The sequence below is a fragment of the Globicephala melas genome, chromosome 1 (genome assembly GCF_963455315.2).
Source record: "Globicephala melas chromosome 1, mGloMel1.2, whole genome shotgun sequence".
In the NCBI taxonomy this organism is placed as follows: domain Eukaryota; kingdom Metazoa; phylum Chordata; class Mammalia; order Artiodactyla; family Delphinidae; genus Globicephala; species Globicephala melas.
Window position 1 is genome coordinate 59416011 of NC_083314.1, and position 17157 is coordinate 59433167.

Below are 17157 nucleotides of genomic sequence, written 5' to 3' on the forward strand. Positions count from 1 at the left end.
CCTGGGGTCTGAGGACCTCTGTTAGTCCAGTGGTTCGGACTTGGAGCTCCCACTGCAGGAGCTTCAGCCCAACCCCAGGCTTGTGAACCAGGATCCCGCCTCGGGTGGCAAAAAAAACCCCAAAACAATAACAAAGTAAAAAATAAAATTAGACCAGGAAACTAACAGATATGTTAGGAAGAATATAAAAATAAAAATATAGATGAATCAACAACCACAAGGTACAACAGTACCACAATAGTAAAAAAGAGGAGGAGGGAAAAAAAAAAGGGGGGTTGGGGGAAGGCCTTGGCTGTGGAGGGCGGGGCCTAAGTAAGGGCGAGGTTTGGGTGGTGGGAAGGGCCAATGCTCAGGACCCACAGGGCTGGAAAAGACCCTGGGGGTTGTGGGGGGTGGGGCTTATGCTCAAAGAACAGAAGGGGCCCAGGCGTGCCCCCCACCCCTGGTCTCAGAGGGCAGGGGACCTCACCTGGGAGCCCAGCAGGCTCCTGGGCTCGAGTGGGCAGGGCAAACGCCCTCCTCTCCTCTCCTGCTCCTCCGGTATGGTAGAGCCCCTCCCTCCGCCTCTCCTGATCTCCCCAACCTCCCTTGTATGCTCCCAAGGACCTATGCAGCCTGGAGGGGGCTTTAGAGGGCAGGGGACTGGCCTGGGAGCTCAGCAGGTTCCCCATGCCCGAGTGGCCAGGGCAATCGCCCTCCTCTCCTCTTCCGCTCCTCCCGGAGGGCCCCTCCTGCCTGTGGCTCCTGATCTCCCAGACTCTCTCCTATGCCTCCAGGACCCACACATCTTGAATAGGGCCTTGGAGTGGGGGGTACCAGCCTGGGAGCTCAACAGGCTCCTGGCCAAAGTGGGCCAGGCGATCGCCCTCCACTCCTCTCCCACTCTTCCCGGAGAGTCCCTCCCACCTGCCTCTCCTGATCTCCCCAGCTTCAGGGGTGCCAATCCTGTCTGGCCTCCACTTCTCCTCCCCTCTCAGTCCCCATATGTCCTACTGGCTCATCCTGGGGTTCCTCCCGTCTCCTTGGGTGTCACAGTCCCCCACCAGCGGCCAGTAGGTGCCCTAGTTGCGGGGAGATGCTCATTCCACGTCTTCCCACACCACCATCCTGACTCCACCTCAGAAGCTGCCAGTCCTTTTAAAGCTAGGCCCAGAACTGGAGCCTCCCTTCTGCTGCATTCTATTGGTTCACACAAGTCACAGGTCATATGGTAGTTTCACTTCTAATTTTTTGAGGAATCTTCATACTGTTTCCCATAGTGGCTGTACCAGTTTACATTCCCACTAACAGAGTACAAGGGTTCCCTTGCTCTACATCCTCACCAACACTTGTTATTTCTTAGCTTTTTGATAATAGTTATTCTAACAGGTTAGGTGATATCTCTTTATAGTTTTGATTTGCGTTTCCATGGTGATTAGTGACATTGAGTATCTTTTCATATACCTGTTGGCCATCTTTATGTCATCTTTAGAAAAATGTCTTTTCAGGTTTTGCCCATTATTAAATTGAGTTATTTGGTGTTTTTGCTCTTGAGTTATATGAGTTCCTTAAATATTTAGGATGTTAATCTCTTGTTGATTATGTAGTTTGCAAATATTTTCTCCCATTTCATAGGTTGCCTTTGCACTTTGCTGATGGTTTCCTTTGCTGTATAGAACCTTTTTAGTTTGGTAAGTTGCATTTGTTTACTTTTGCTTTTATTGCCTGTGCTTTGGGTGTCATATCCAAAAGAATCATTGCCAAGAAAAATGTCAAGGAACCATCCCATATATTTTATTTTAGAAGTTTTATGATTTCAGATCTTGCATTCAAGTCTTTAATACATTTCAAGTTGATTTTTGTGTATGGTGTAAGATAGAAGTCCAATTTCATTCTTTTGCATGTGGATTTTGAGTTTTCACACAATTTGTTGAAGAGACTATCCTTTCCCCATTGTGTATTTTTGGTACCTCCGTCAAAAATTAATCGATCATATCTTCATGGGTTAATTTCTGGGCTTTGATTCTGTTCCATTTGTCCATGTGTCTGTTTTTATGCCAATACCATAATGCTTTGATTACTATAGCTTTATAATATAGTTGAAATCAGGAAGTGTGATGCCTCCACCTTTACTCTTTGTGTTTAAGATCGCTATAGCAATTCAGGGTCTTTTGTGGAGCCATAGAAATTTTAGGATTGCTTTTTCTATTTCTGTGAAAAAAAGCCATTGAAATTTTTAGAGGGATTGTATTGAATCTGTAGACTGCTTTGGATAGTATGGACATTTTAACATTATACATTCTTGCAATCCATGATAGAAAACATCTTTCCATTCAATTGTGTCTTTGATTCCTTTTCTCAATGTTGTATACTTTTCAGTGTACAGATCTTTCACTTATTTGAGAGAATTTATTCCTAAATATTTATTCTTTTTGATTCTGTTATAGATGGGATTGTTTTAATTTCTCTTTTCAATAGTTCATTGTTAGTGTATAGAAATGCAACTCGTTTTTGTATAATGATTTCATATCCTGCAATTTTACTGAATTCATTTACTAATTCCAAAGGTTTTTTGGTTGAGCCTTTAGGATTTTCTACATATAAGATCATATCATCTGCAAATAACAATTTTACATGTTCCTTTCAGATTAGGATATCTTTTATTTTTTTCTTGTGTAATTCCTCCCGCTATAACTTCCATATGTTGAATAGAAATGGTGAACGTAGGCATCCTTTTCTTATTCCTGATCTTAAAGGAAAAGTTTTCAGCTTTTCACCATTGAGTATGATATTAGTTGTGGGCTTCTCAGATATGCTCTGTAGTATGCTGAGGTGCATTTCAGCTATACCCAACTTGAGAGTTTTTATCATGAAAGGATGTTGAATTTTGTCAAATACTGTTTCCGCATGTATTGAGATGATATGATTTTTATCATTAATTTTTTAATGTGGTATATCACATATTTTGATTTGAATATGTCGAACCAGGAATAAATCCCATGTGATCACAGAGTATGATCCTTTTGATGTACTGTTGAATTCAGTTTGCTACAATTTTGATGAGCATTTTTGTATCTATGTTCATCAAGGATATTGGCCTGTAATCTTCTTTTGTGTCCTTATCTGGCTTTGGTATGAGTATAATGTTGGCCTTGTAATATAAGTTTAGGAATATTCTCACTTCTTCAATTTTTTTGGAAGAGCTTGAGAAGGATTGGTATTAATTCTTCCTTATGTGTTGGGTAGAATTCAACTGTGAAGCCATCTGGTCAGTTTCTGGATATTTACCTTGTTCTTCTGTTTGGAATATATCTTCCTGTTCCTTCCTTTTTCTTGACTCTCTACATCTGTTTCTGTGCATTAGACAAAACAGCCACCTCTCCCAGTCTTGACAGACTGCCTCGTGTAGGAGATGAACCTCATCAGTCAGCCCACCTGAGCTCCTGGTTGCCTCTCAAACCTCAGTGATTGCCCAAGCCACCTTCTTTGCTTCTAGTGGCTCCCAGTACGTTAGGTTGTGCCAAGACCTGCCACTGTCCCAAAGGCAATGGGAAATGCCCACACGGCCGTTCAGGGTCCCGGAGGACTGTTAACTGCCTGCCCCAACAGCTCTCTGATGAAGGCTAATTGGAAGCTTGACTTCCGAGCAGCAGCTAAGTCAGGACATTAGATATGCAGTATAGACCTATCAGGGAGAAACTTGGAAATGGGTGTTTGTTTTTGCCTACTCACTCTGCTGAGCCAGAAGCAACAGTCTCTGGTAGGACTTGTGCACCCATACAGAGCCGCCTCTTTGTTTTCTGTGGTCCTGGGGGACTCGTAAATGCCGAGCCTCATCAGTACCCAGAGCTAGGTGATTTGCGAGCCAGTCCCTCATGTGGCAGCTGTGATATTTGATGTGCTACATGGGTGGGTATGTTTCTTCCAGGGAGAAGTTGGAGACTTGGTTTACCACTGTAGCAAGCTAGGGGATACAGGAGGGGACATGCCCACCAACTCTTTCAGGCTCCTGGGAGGATCCCAGTCAGCTTCCACACGCAGGCTGATTAGAAGCCAGAACCTCAAATAGCAGCTGGGAAAGTATACAGTGAAATCCATTCTAGGGAGAAACCGGGAAATGAATGCTGTTCTCTCTGTGCTGAGAAGTGCTTGCATGCCTGTTCGAAAATTGCTTTTTAAATTTTAATATGGTCCTGTGGGACTCTGACTGCCAAGCTCTGTTGGATATCAGAGCTAGGTGATTTGAGCTCACATTCCTTAGGTGGCAGTTTCAAAAGCTGGGGCACAGATTTCAAGGGAGAAGCTGTTAACTTGGTTTTTGTTGTTGTTGCTGTGAGCCAGAAGAAGAATGTAGGGGAAGTGCCCACCAGCTCTTTTAGGCTCTTGGGATCCCAGTCAGCATCCAGACACAGGCTGATTAGAAGCCAGACCCTCAGGCAGCAGCTAGGAAAGTGTGCAGTCAAATCCCTTCTAGCAGAAATTGGGAGTCAAATCCCTTCTAGCAGAAATTGGGAGAAGGGAGTTTTTGACTGCTCCCTTTGAACTGAGCCCTGGGGTATAACTGCAGGGAGTGCTCATGCGCTCCTTTAACCATTCCTTCTCTGTTTGCTATGGTCCTGTGGGACTTGTGAATGCAAAACTCCACTGGCTCTCTCAGCTGGGTGATTTGGGCATTCCCATTCCTCGGGTGGCAGTTGTAAAAGTTGGGGCACTAGATGTGTGATCCAAACCTTTACTCACAGGGAGAAGCTGAGAATTTTGGGGTTCTCTCCTGAATGAAATGCATTCTGCTGGGGGTCGGGTTTATGGTGAATATGTATTCTCAGCCCTTCCTACCCGTTTCGATGTGGGCATTTTCTCAGTCACCCAATGTGTAGGAGTCACTCAATTTGTTTCCAGATTTCTCTCAAAGGAAACTGACCCATGTGTAGCTGTATATTCAGTGAATCTGTGGGAGGAAGGAAAGTCTGGAGCCCCCTGTCTCGCCACTTCAGTCAGTCTAAAACATTGGCTTTCTAATATTGTATTCCCATTATTGCTTCCCTTTAATGATTCATGCCACTGTTCCACCAAAATTTCTCTTATTTGCATTCTGTTAAGAGCAAAAGAGTGTGTCTACATGGGAAGGAAAAATTCCTTTGGTCTCTCCAGGGTCAGCCTCAAGGGTGTGAAATCTGTTCAGTTACAAAGAGCCTCCGTGCCCAGAGGGGCCCCCGTGCTTAGTTTAATGCTCTGTGGTCACCCTAGTGAATTTCTTAATAATTTTTTAACAAGGAGTCTGACAGTTTCATTTTGCAGTGGGCCCCACAAATTACGTAGCTAGTCCTGGGTCCCTCTACTGAACAAATGGGCAGGATCTCTTCCAACCTAGAACCTACCAAAGTATAATAGGGCAAGAATATAATAGGAGTGATAGGGGAAGAGATGAGAATGGAGCATGAGGTCCAGCTTCATTATTCTATGTAAGAAAAAACTAGGGACTTCCCTGGTGGTGCAGTGGTTAAGAATCCGCCTGCCAATGCAGGAGACACGGGTTCAAGCCTTGGTCCCGGAAGATCCCACATGCCGTGGAGCAACTAAGTCCGTGCACCACAACTACTGAGTCTGTGCTCTAGAGCCTGCGAGCCACAACTGCTGAACCCACGCACCACAACTACTGAACCCATACGCCACAACTACTAAAGCCTGCGTGCCCAAGAGCCCATGCTCCACAACAAGAGAAGCCACCATAATGGGAAGCCTGCACACTGCAATGAAGAGTAGCCCCTGCTCGCCACAACTAGAGAGAGCCTGCGTGCAGCAATGAAGACCCAGTGCAGCCAAAAAAAATAAAATAAAATAAGGCCACAAAGTTTCAACAACCTGCCTGATGCTATGGTTTGTTTCTGTCAGAGCTGAAACCAGAAACCAGATGATCAGATGCCCAGTCTCTCTTTCAGTCTGGTTTCTCTTCCATACAATGGAAATTATAATGTTTATGATCCATGGGTTATATCTGATGCTGTGTAGAAATATTAAAACCCCTCTTATTTTGACATAAGCATTTCCATATTTTTATTCTTCTCTTTAAAGTCATTTAGATAAAATTAAACCTTTGCTATGTAGTACATCCTCCACTGACATAACAGATAGCAAGCAAACATACTGCTTGCTATTTGACTGCATACTTTTCCAACTAGTTATAGTTGCTATGGAAAGGAGTTACATGACTTGCAGTAGAATCATGACTCAGAAGAGGAAACCAACAGATAATATCCTGAACATTATTAATTATTCTAATTGAGAATTGGAAAACAGGGGCTGTGAGTGTATCACAATTATGAAAGGGTCATAGGAAACATGTAATTAGTTCTCCATGATTTTTTCAGATTGTTAAAAGAAATTACAAACTACATGTCTCTTTTTAGAATAACTTTGAATAACCACTCTATTTTGAGTTCAGGACATGTTGGCAAACTCGGGGAAAAAGCATTCACCAAATAGCTTGGATCCTCCCAAGAGCCATGAACATTTCACCATTTATTTCTCTGGATGGACTAAGAAAGAGCAAGTTCCGGGGCAGTGGGTTTTGGTTCTATAATTGGCATGTGCCCTAAGGCAGTGGGCCTAACACACACTTAAAAATATCTGAAAGTTCCATACTACTATTTTTATTGTGTGGGTTTTTTTTTCTAATAGAGAGTTATTTTATGGAAAATTCTGAATGCTTAATTCTTCCAAGTTCTTATGGTTTTATAGACTAGAGATAGGAAAAGCAGTAGGACACAGGCGGATAAAATGACTTTGTCTCGTTCGACTGTACCTAGCCAGAGTTCTGACCTCACACGGAGGTCAAGCCTTAATTATCCAGGTTAAACAAAGAATTGAACAGCTTGAGTTGACTTTAGTCAGCGGACTTAACTGACCTAATTATGTTTTTCTCAGGGATAGAGACTACTTAACAGCAGTTTATATCCTGAGTCCATAGGCTTAGTATGGGATTCAGAAATTACTGTAAATTATCCACAAACTGAGATAATTTAAAACAGAAGTAAGTAAAAATTTACAAGAAAAAATGAATTGGTTGCCAATGAAGAAGGCTTGAAAAAGGAAGTTGTATATATCGTGCCGGAGGCTAAACTAGGAAGAATAGTCAGTTTGCTAGATTGTAGCATGTATTGTGAAGGCTGTACTTTTCTGTAATGAACCAAATAGGTCTTTAAAAATTTATCAGCTGGTGATGATAGTGTGGTTTGATATCTTCCAGATATTATAAAGAATCTTCTCTGCCTTCCTATCAGCTAATATTCTAAATCAAAGATTCTCATACTTCTTCAGGAGGCAACATAATTGGAAAGCACCAGGCTCTTAGCAAAAAAAAAAACTCAAATGACTAAACACAGCATAATTTTATGTATATATGAATGAATATATTTATGTATCTCTCAGCTTGTTCTTCCACAAGATTTAAGGTCGCTTAAAAGAAAACATAAACTACTACTAGATAACATATGTTAGAAGTAAGAGAGAAAGCAAAAACAGAGGTAGGACCATAAACAGGAAGTATAAAAGTGCATACCATAAAGCCCTTCCCCTTGCTATGGGTGGGGCTTGGGTTTACCAGGAAGTTTGTAAATACCAATGTAAAATGAAAAGCCTCATCAGCTGTACAATTCAGTGTCCCTGAAAAATGCCCAAAGAGCACTTTTTTTTGATACTGAAATTAAATTTCGCCCTAAGATCCATGAAAGAGGCCACCATATAATGTGCAGAGCACTCTTGTTTTTAACAAGAGCAGATTTTATAAGGTTGTTTCCTGTGTATCCTTCAGGAGGGGCTGAAGGATTCCCACCAAAGCACACTTCAGCGAAAGCAAGTCTACAGAGGCCAGTACTATGTGATCCAACTGCGTTGCTCTCTCCTGGTCTGGTAGATTTTATAGTTCCTCAAGGAAAATTGTTTTTCTTCAGACAACAGCTTATATCATAAATACTGTTTTTTCCTAAGTCATGATTTTGATAGCGATTCAATGACAATGACCTCAAGATTAAACACTGAACTAAATTGTTTGCAAAGTTGTTATGTTCTTGCACCAGTTCTATTATAAGCAAATTATAGTAGATGCCAAATATTTCAGAAAAATTAATGGGAGAAAAATGTAAATTGAGAAAATTATTTCCATTAATCTAATTTTTTCCTATAATTTTGGACTAGACCACCATTCTATTTTGGTAGTAGAACACCTTAATCTAGCTCACAGAAGAATACCTATGGTAAACTCATCAACATTCAAATGTAAGTATAGACATAATTTGTCTATTTAGTACAGATTAATCATTTCTAATAATCACCTTTCCTGAAAATGAATATAACATGTTTGGGAGTCTTTCAATTCAGTTAAACAAATATCTATTTGTTAATCATTTAAAGAACTAACAGAGTTATTTACAAATTTCCAGTTATTAAGGCCTGGTTTGAGTAATTACATATTGATCTCTTCTTAAGAGCTAACAATATTTTATGGTGTGTTGTTATATTAACACTCAGTACAATGGACTCTAAACAAACAGTTTCTCCCAGAATTTGAAATCGTTTGGACTATAGCCTAGATTTTGAAACATAAATAATGTCATGAGCTCCCTGGACGAGGTATTTGCTTTAAGAAGGTACCATTTATCAAGATGAAAGCTTTGCAAATAAACCCAGGTTTATATTTAACTACCTTCCCCCATTCTCCTCTCCAACACACAACCCTGTTTCCCTAACACTTTATTCACTCTACTTTTTCAATATTCACAAGATGTAAGTATTTTTCCCTTTTTTACACTAAGAGAATTTCTTTCAAAATCATCATTTTTACCCTCTGCTTTACCAGGACACATCTTGTCATCCTATGTTTAGCCCCCTTTAAAGTACTGTTCTACTTAAACCTAATGCCACATTTTAAAAAACACCCTTTCTAATGATGTTCTGCAGTTTCTTACCATCTAAATGTGTATGAACGTGGAGGGATGTTAAATTCGATTGCAGGCTTTTCCTAGAATATATACTTGGAGTGCAAGGGTTCCAGCTGATTTCTTAAATTCTTAGCCTAGTCTTTTATTTTCCATCTCTGACCTTTGTTCTGTCTGACTTTGAACTATTAAGGATCTCCCAGTAAACATTAGTAGCTTTTTAGTTTTTATTTTCTTCTTTCTTTTTTTCATTTTCTCTCTTCCTTTTTTTTTGCAGAGAAAATGACCTTTTAATCATGTTTCTTTCTCCTTTGTCTATCAAAGCTTGCATTCAATGAAAATTGAAGTCTCTCAGGAGCAAATCTGTCCTCAGTCAATTCACTGATTACATATTAAGCGCTAGGCACCCTATGCCTGGCTACCTTACCAAGAAATGAAAATGTCCTTTCTGTTAATAAGGATTCCAGCCAAGAACTCTCAGCCTCGGAATAGGGAGGAAATACATGTTTTGCCAAAGCAAGCACAGAATAGGGAAGAAATAAAAGGTAAACATCTTAATGGGAGTTCGGGGTTATGAGAACCTGGACAGGAGATCCTGAACTAGTATTCAGATTAAGAGTTGGGAAGAGCATTTCCCTACTAATCACTTCTATCTGGGTAGACTTTACATAAAATGCTTTGAGCCCTTAATTTGCCATTGGAGAGTATTTAAAAATACCTCACCAAACCACATGGAGACTATATAACTAAGTGAGAGGAGAGAAAGTAAGTGTGTGATTGTGTGTTTGCATGTGTTTATACATTGTTGAGAGGCAGAGAGGAGAATGACACATCAGAAACATTTTAATAGATATGGACTGACTATGGCCGTAAGAATCTCATAAAGTATTTCACCTATTCCTTGGGCAATTATGTTGCCACAAATGAATATTAGATGAGAGAAATCAACACACCCTTATTTCACGTCATTCAGGATTTCCTAACTTACAGCTCATTCCCATGTGATTGTGAATGCTGTTTTTTGGAGGCTGCCGTAAGGGTCTACATGTTTTTATAAAACGGGACATAACATTTTTCTTAAAAGTTCTATGCATTCCTTTAGAGATAAAGTATATCAGAAAGTAAATTATTTCACCACATGGCTTGGCTAAATAGGCTAGGCCGCTCTGGCCTCAGGTGAAATCTATTCTGTGTGGTCTGACATGAGGAGGCTCTTGGGCTGAGCCACAGACTGGACTTCCAGGGCTGCCGCCTCACAAGGGACTGTCCACTGCCAGTGTGCTTCTGGTAATCTCTGGAACCCCCTGGGAATTTCCAAAGGGCACACTCTGAGCGCTGGGCCACATTAATTCTAATTCTCAGGGAAAAACCCAAGAGCAGAGCTAAGACAACCACCACAATGCTGATAGGTTTGCAGTCTCCTGATTAAGCCCTTCTCAGCTACACATATTGCTTAAACCCTGCTAGAGGGGCATCCCACCCTTCCCCTCATCTCCACCTCTTCCGTCTTGGTAGAAGCCCAGCTGCTGTAAGGTTGAAGAAGGCAGTTATGTAGGAACGGGAGTGCAAATGGGATTTAAGGCCTGTTTCCAGGCTCTGCCAGGTGTCAGACTCTGTCGTTATACCTCCCCATGCAAAGTCACTGGTGTTGAGAGATAATACATTCCTTTCCCAGACTCAGTTTATTCCACTGAGTACAGCCACTTGGGTACAACCTCCTGGCTGAATCAATCAATAGACCTTTACAGCTAGAAAAGGTTTTGGAGCTCATCTAGTCCCAATCCCTCTGTTAGAGGTGCAAGGGTGCAGCCACTTATCCAAAATCATGGAACTTGTTTGTAGAAAAACCTGAGCTACAACTTAGGGTTTCCAACTCCTTAAACAATGCTGTTTTCTACTACAGTAAGTTTTATCCTTAGATTGGCCCCTAGAGTGTGTATGAGGTCCATAGACTCATGCCAGTCAGGTGGGTGATAGATTAGTCTCGTTCCTAAGACCACCAATTTTATTTTCTGATTAAATTCTACAGGTGACTGGTATTTGTAACATGACCTTCATGTCAGGACTGTAACACATTAGCTTGTTTTTTAAGGCTTTAGGTGTAATCACCATCCAAGACATTATTGGAGGCCCAACGAAGACCAGAAGTCCTTACGAAGAGAAATTTGGGAAATAATGGTAGACTGGAAGGAGATATTTTTACATTTTTGCCTTGGACATCTATATTCAAACAAATGCCTGCCCTTAGTCCCAGTGTAGCCTCCAGAAGATGGGATTAATAAAGAGCTCATATATTTGAATCCTAGAACCTCCAATGTAGCTGTAACATTCTGCTTCTCCCACTTTCATTCATTCCACATGTTTTCACCGAATTAGTGCTGGATGCCATGAAGTATATATAGATAAGTAAGACATCTGTCTCTGAGGAATTTATAGACTTGTAAGGGACAAGAGGCAAAAATTACAATAAAAATGTGATAGCTCTAATAGAGGTATATACAGAGCTCCAATGGAACAGAGAATAAAACCAGTAACTTGGAGGTGTTAGGGAAGTGTGCAGAGAGAAGCTGACATTTTATTCATTCATTCATTCACTCATTCATTCATTCAACAAATATTTATTGAGATCCTATTGCTGCCAGGCACTGTTCTAGAGCAGCAAAGAAAAACAAAGTCACTTCTTTTATGGAACACTCATTCTAGTGCTCTAGGAAATATGCAAGCAAACAAATAATTACATAATATTGCAAGTGGGGATGAGTACTAAGATGAATAAATCAGGGTAGAGGGACAGAGTGGTGCCCGGATGAGGATATGTGCTATTTTAAGTAGGATAAGGTGATAATTAGGCAGTAAGCTGAAAGTAGTGAGAGAGGACATCAAGCAAGTATCTAGGAAGAGGCTGTTCCAGGCAGAGGGAACAGCAAGTGCAAGGGTTCTGAGGTAGGAGTGTGGTTGGTATCTACAAGGAACAATGAGGAAGCCAGTGTGGCTGGCCCAGAGCAGGAAGGTGAAGAGTCATAGGAGATGAGAACAGAGATATACTGAGGTGGAGTGAGCAGATCAGGCAGGGCTTTACAGGCCATGGTAAAAACTTAGGATTTAATTCCAAGTGGACTGGGAAGCTACTGGAGGGGTTTGAGCAGAAAAATGGCATGATTTGATCTAGGTTTTAGGAAGATCACTCTGGCTGCTGTGCAAACAGACTACAACTTGGGGAAGACTAGGGTCAAAAACACAAGCTAGGAGTCTAGTGTAGTATCTCAGAGAAGAAATGGTGATAGCTTGGACTGGGGTTGTAGGAGTAGAGGAGATAAGATATCTGAATACCATCTTGAGAAATTGGTGAGCCACTTGTAGGTGAACATAGGGAGTGCACAGGCCAGTAGTGAAGAATGAGACTGGAGAGGTTAGCAAAAGTCAGAAATAAGAGGTTTTGGCTTTATTGAGTAAACACCCAAAATTCTTAAACAATCAGAATTAAGGACAAGGGTAATATTTGATTCCAGGAAGATTATTCTGACTGTGGTATGGAAACTGGCCTGGGCTAGGAAGAGACTAGAGGCAAGAAAACTACAATCAAATAAATGCAAGTCAGAGGATAAAGGTAGTGGTTTAATGATATCTGAGTTATGGTTAACGATAGGTTTGTTCTCATAGGGTACACTAACTTTTCACACAGGACGGAATTTTTTAAGATTAGGGAGTGATGGTGGCATTCCCATTTAGATGTCAAGGATGGCAGAAGACAGGCAGAGGCAGGAGGGAGGCATGTTTCCACAACATATATACTGGGCAAACCCCAAAGCACTTTCCCTAAGGGCCTTGCTAGCGGGGCACCAAATTCCGGGCCAACACAGGCTGAGCAGGCTGATAAGTAGGCAGGCCTTTGAATGGGCTGCTCCATGATATGGCTGAGCTGTAGGGCAATGTTTTGATGACTACATACAGGCAGGAGAGTCACTTGTGAGCTGAGCTGGCCTTTTACTGGATAGCACAGCACAGTCATTCAGTCTATGATTATTGTCAGGACAACACATTATGCTTCTGTTTGTGACATAGGTCATCGACTTAGGGACAATTCAGGGTCACAGCCTAGAGCAGAACTTGGATGACTGATTCACTGCTGATTCATCATATGAGCGCTTCAAGGTTGAGACTGTCTTCTCATTGTTTACTACGGCACCAAGGACAATGCTTGGACAACAGGCTCTTAATAAACTCATGTTGAGGGAATAAATGTGACTTGGAAGGACTGAGATTCCTTGCCCCTCAGTGTTCCCATCTATAAACTGAGGAAATGTCTATTTGTACATATCATACTTATAAGAATGAATTAAGACTGTAAGTTGGAGTAAATACATTTGAAAGGCATTTCAATGCTTTCAAGGAGAACTGATTTGTGGTACATTATATTGAAAAGTAAAGAAATATTAAATAAAAGAGAACCTAAAAGGCTGCATGGCATGAAGGATTAATATTGGACTGTTAGTCTGCACAACCAAAGACTGTTTTGACTTTGCCTCTAATTCTCTTGGTGATCTTGGTAGACTGATTTACATTTCTTGGCCTCAGCTTTGATATTATTTCCAAAATTAACAGTCTATGGTTATAATTATGTTTTTCTGAATTACATCATTATTTCTATTGCAGAGCAAAGTTCAAACTGGGCCAACAGGCATGTTTCCAATTTCATCCCATCACATCTCTTAACTTCTCTGTAACTTGGAGTCTTCCCCTGGAAAGTAATGCAATAGGCAAACTGATCTTAATTCTTGTTTTTGCTCTAAGGTTCTATATGCCATACCATGGGTATGAATCCATGCTCCTTTCCTGCCTGGGCTACCACACCACAGATTCTAAATGTTTAACTCACTCATGCTTTGTAGATCACTGCTTGCTTGGAAGCTGTCCTTGATGTTTTTGAAATGGGTCACTAAGGGATTAGAACCAACGATGGGCCATTCATTCACCAAGATTCATTAAGCTCCTTCAACTAGTCAGATACTGTGCCAGAAAAACAAAACATTAAGACAAAAAGGTTTCTGTTTTCAGTCCAGAAATCTCCTCAATAAGGTCAAGTTAGTAAGTATGATCATTTTGTTATTCTCTTTATATTTTTTATATTTTATTTCATATTAGTGCATTTATAGTCTTAGTTAAAGGGTTTCATTGTCTCCTAGAGTATACATGTAGTCTCGTAGATTTGGGGGGAAGATTATTATTATTACTTAAATTTAAATCATTTCTATATCTGGAATTTATTTTTACATATGGTATAAAGTTGCCTCAAATTTAATTTCCTTCATATGGATCAACAGTTTGGCCAGTAACATTTATTAAATTATTTACCCTTTTTTCATGTAATTGAACAAAATAGTTGTCAATTATTAACTTTTCACATATAGTGAGCTCTATTTCTGGATTTCCTAGTCTGTTTCACTTATATATTTCTCTATTCCAATTATATTACCAAATTGATTTGCTTCTAGAGCCTTTAAAGTATGTTCTGATACCTGGTTAGGCAAGTACCCCCTTACTAGTCTTTGTTTGCAAAATTTTATTAGCTCTTCTTGTACATTTATCATTTTACCTGAACTTTAAAATGGTTTTGGATTCTTAACTGAATATTGTCCGGATTCCAATTGGAACTGCATTAAAGTTATAAATTAACTTAGGGGAAAGGGACATTTTTATGATGTTATTTTCCTACCCAAGGTCATAATATGTCTGACCACTGGTTCAGACCTTCTTTTATGTCACGTCAATAAAAAATATATTTGAAAAATAATATTTTCAATGAAGAGGATAAATAAAGCATTTATAAGACAAAGTACTCTTATAAATTAATGAGAGGAATAAACAACCAAAAGAAAAATGAGCAAAGGACACGAACAGGTAATTTACAGAACAGTAAATCCAAATACCTGACAAACATATGGAAAGATACTCAAATTCATCCATAAAGATTTTCAAACTGAAGACAAAATGAGGTATCGCTTTACACCAGGGTTTCTCAGCCTCGGCGCTATTGGCATTCTAGGCTGGATAATTCTTTGTTGTGGAGGCTGCCTTGAGTATTTTAGGATATTTAGCAGAATCCCTGGCTCTGCCCACTAGAAGCTAGTAGCACCTACTCCCCAACTATGACTGACAGTTATGACAATCAAAAATCTCTCCAGACTCTGCCAAGTGTCCTGGGAGTTGGGCTGGGGCAAAATCATTACAGGTCGAGAACCACTGATTTTCACCTATCAGACGAGCAAAAATTTTAAACTGATTACACCTGTTGTTGGCAAGTATGCAGTGCAGAAAGAATACTCTCATATGTGGCTAGTAAAACTGTAAGTTATTATAGCTTTTATGGAAAGTGACTGAACAATTCCTATTAAAAAATATATAACTCTGACTCAGTTATCCCACTCCTTGGAATAAATCCCATAAAATGAAAACAATACGTAGACATATATTGTACGAGGATGTTAACTTCAGGATTGTTGGCAGTGACCAAAAAACTAAAACCAGAGTGGCCATAAAAGGGAATAGTTGAATAAATTTTAGCACACCCACAGAATGCAACCTTAGAAAGAATTAGAGCTTAACCTTATTACATGGAATGTTTTGCATGGATTATTCCTGAGTGAGAAAAAGCAAGATTCGAAAGGGTACATAATATAATTCTACTTTTTGCAAAACACACATTCCCTCATGCTTTCATATATAGATCTTCCTCGACTTGCACTGGGGCTACGTCTCAATAAACCCATTGTAAGTTGAAAATATCTTCAGTCGAAAATGCATTTAATACACCTACCAAACATCATAACTTAGTTAGCCAACCTTAAACACGTTTAGAACACCTTACAGTAGCTTACAATTGGGCAAAATCATCTAACACAAGGCCTATTTTATAATAAAAGTGTTGACTATCTCATATAATTTATTAAATGCTGTACTGAAAATGAAAAATATAATGGTTGTCTGGGTACCGCATGATCACCTGGCTGACTTGGACTGTGGCCTCAGTAGCTACCCAGCATGGCAAGAGAGAATCATACCACACTAGCCCCAGAAAACCTCAAAATTCAAAATTCCAAGTACAGTTTCTACTGAATGCTTATCGCTTTCACGCCATCATAAAGTCGAAAAACCATTAAGTCGAACCATTAAGTTGGAGACCATGTGTATAGAGAAAAACGTCTCTCAATATTCTATTTACCCTTACAGAATGGGCAAAAGATTCGCATATCATATACCTGACAAAGCTCTACTCTCCAGAATATATGAAGAACTCTTACAACTCAACAGAAAGATAAACAATTCAATTATAAAGTGGACAAAAGACTTGAGCTGACATTTCTCTGAAGACGACATACAAATGGCTAACAAATACATGAAAAGATGGTCAGCATCATTAGTCATTAGGGAAATGCAAATCAAAACCTCGAGACACCATTTCACATCCCTAGGATGGATATTTTAAAAAAGGAAAAAAGTAACCAAGTGTTGCCAAAGATGTGGAGTAATTGGAATCCTCATACATTGCTGGTGGGAATGTTAAATGGTGTACGTTCTGTGGAAAACAGTTTGGCCATTCCTTAAACAGCAGAACATAGAATTAGTAGGCGATCTGGCAATTCCATTCCTATTTACCCCAAAGAATTGAAACCAGGCATTCAAATACTTACACATAAATGTTCATAGCAGCACTATTCACATAGTCAAAAAAGGGAAACACCCAAATGTCCATCAACTTATGAATGGATAAAGAAAATGTGTTATGTCAAGTGGAATATTTTTCAGCTATAAAAAGAATGGAGTACTGATACATGCTACAATGTGGGTGAACCTTGAAAATGCTATGCGAAATGAAGGGAGGTAGAAACAGAAACTCACATATTGTATGATTCCCCTTGTAGGAAACATCCAGAAGAGGTAAATCCATAGAGACAGAAAGCACATGAGTGTTTGCCAGGGGCTGGGGGGAGGGAAGAAAAGGGAGGGATCCCTTAATGGGTACAAGTTTCCTTTGAGGTGGTGAAATATCTTAGAACTAGATAGAGGTGACGGTTGCACAACATTGTGAATGTACTAATGCCACGGAGTTGTACGCTTAAATATGGTTAATGGGTAATCTCGCATTATGTGACCATTACCTCAATTTAAAAAATATATTCTATTTACCTCTGTATTAGTTTCCTATTGCTGTAAAACAAATTACCAAAAACGCAACTGCTTAAAAAAT